Source organism: Pristiophorus japonicus, unplaced genomic scaffold (assembly GCF_044704955.1).
Source record: "Pristiophorus japonicus isolate sPriJap1 unplaced genomic scaffold, sPriJap1.hap1 HAP1_SCAFFOLD_163, whole genome shotgun sequence".
In the NCBI taxonomy this organism is placed as follows: domain Eukaryota; kingdom Metazoa; phylum Chordata; class Chondrichthyes; family Pristiophoridae; genus Pristiophorus; species Pristiophorus japonicus.
Window position 1 is genome coordinate 493975 of NW_027251310.1, and position 1799 is coordinate 495773.

The 1799-nt window shown below is 39.7% G+C and overlaps 1 non-coding gene across 1 annotated transcript; it reads left to right on the forward strand.

Annotated features, from left to right (window-relative positions):
* The first annotated feature begins 358 nt into the window (after window positions 1-358).
* On the forward strand, window positions 359-431 carry trnav-cac (transfer RNA valine (anticodon CAC)). Its single transcript has one exon. It is a non-coding gene; the product is annotated as a tRNA-Val (tRNA).
* The last annotated feature ends 1368 nt before the right edge of the window (window positions 432-1799 follow it).

The following is a 1799-nucleotide window of genomic DNA, read 5'->3' on the forward strand; positions in this document are numbered from 1 at the left end:
CTTTGCAGATGGTTTGCGTCCTCATCACAACTTGCTTTCCCACCTATCTTTGTATCAGCAGCAAACTTGGCGACATTACAAACATGCAGAGCACAGAACAAATTATTGATGTATTGACTCTCCCTCAGTTAGTATTTCTTTCATTGTGCAAAAGAAAATTATCGAATCATTAATTATGTTATCCCATGAAAGCAAAATAAAAGTTTAACGAAAATAATCGGCACATTTGAAAGGAACATTTTTGTTTTGTGCCGTTTCGGTCAGAGAAATGTTTGTGAAAGGAATTTTTTCAGAAAAAGGGATTCAGCATTTCAGCTTGTCACTGAACACTTCTCTCTGGGCACTGCACTAGGCAGCAGTTTCCGTAGTGTAGCGGTTATCACGTTTGCCTCACACGCGAAAAGTCCCCGGTTCAAGCCCGGACGGAAATGTTATTTTTGAAACAAAAACTGGGTTTAAATGTTCATTGCTCATGTGACAATGGCCTCCTTCTGTGCTGTAAACTTCTCTGATTCCATGAAGAACATTTAAAACCAGTCTCCTAAAATACAGAGTGTGTAAAATCAGAAAGGGAATAAAACTTCCTCAATGATTAAAGTTTCACAAATTATGAAAATGAAGTTATTGAAGTTTCGGCTGACCCTCAGTGATCATGTTAGCATTTCTTTCATTCTGCTCAACAATGCTATCGGTTAATACCAGCAGATCTAAGCCGCATTTCAAACCCGGAAACAACTCATTCATTATTCACCCTTCCCAGTTCCAGTGCACAGAGGGTTATTTATACTCCATCCCAGAAACTCAAGTCCAACTTCTGACATTCCTTATTTCTAATTACTAACTCATTTGTTTTGACACCACTCTGAAGTGCTTTGGGTCATCTATGTAATTTAGTTAAATTACTTCAATTTAATTAAAAACGGTGGAAGCAAAATTACTTCCCTAACTGGGAATCAAACCCTGGAAGCTGAAGGGATCGGAATGGTTTTAGTGAAGCATTTAAAGATGCTCTCTAAAAATCTCACACTGCTAATTTAAAAACACGGTTACGATTTGTTTCAGTGTGAAAGAAGGGGATTGCAATGACAACAAAAACACCAGGCAGTGACTGCATTACGACCAATTCAAACTTTGCACAAAGTTTGTATTTCGAAGTAACAGCTGAGCTAAAGTTGGCACTGACCAATGGGTAAAGACATCTCATTTTAACCAATGAGCTCACAAATATCAGGAGCAGTGCAGTCTGGTCAATGTCAAACCCCTCCTTCCTTATTCAACAGAGACATGAACGGCAGACAGACGCCACAAAGTTTAATTAAAGAGCGAAGTACAAGTCACATTTAATTTCCAAATCCTTTCACCATAAAATTCCTTCACTTTATTTCAAATCTTACTGCGTTGATTCTGAAAATGAGCACCATGTTACTTTACCTTGAATACTGATTCTATTATCTGTGCACGGTAGAACTACCGCTCCAGTTTTGAGCCCAATTTGACAAAAGTTGCCCCAGATTCCTGGTGTCGTCAGCAATGAATATTTTGAACCAAACTCCTAAAATACTGTTTTTTTATATGAGTTCACAGGCTCTGGGTGTCACTGGCAAGGCCAGAATTTATTGCCCAACCGTAATTGCCCTTGAGAAGCTGGTGGTTGTTGTGTATCTGTAAAGCATGCACTCTCATGTTCCACCACCAGGGAGCTCATCCCTTGAAGTCCCAAGGGATCTCAGCATCCCTTTGGAGCACTGTATATAAGCCCGCCCCCAAGGCCTGTTCCTCACTCTGGAGTGTCTTATTAA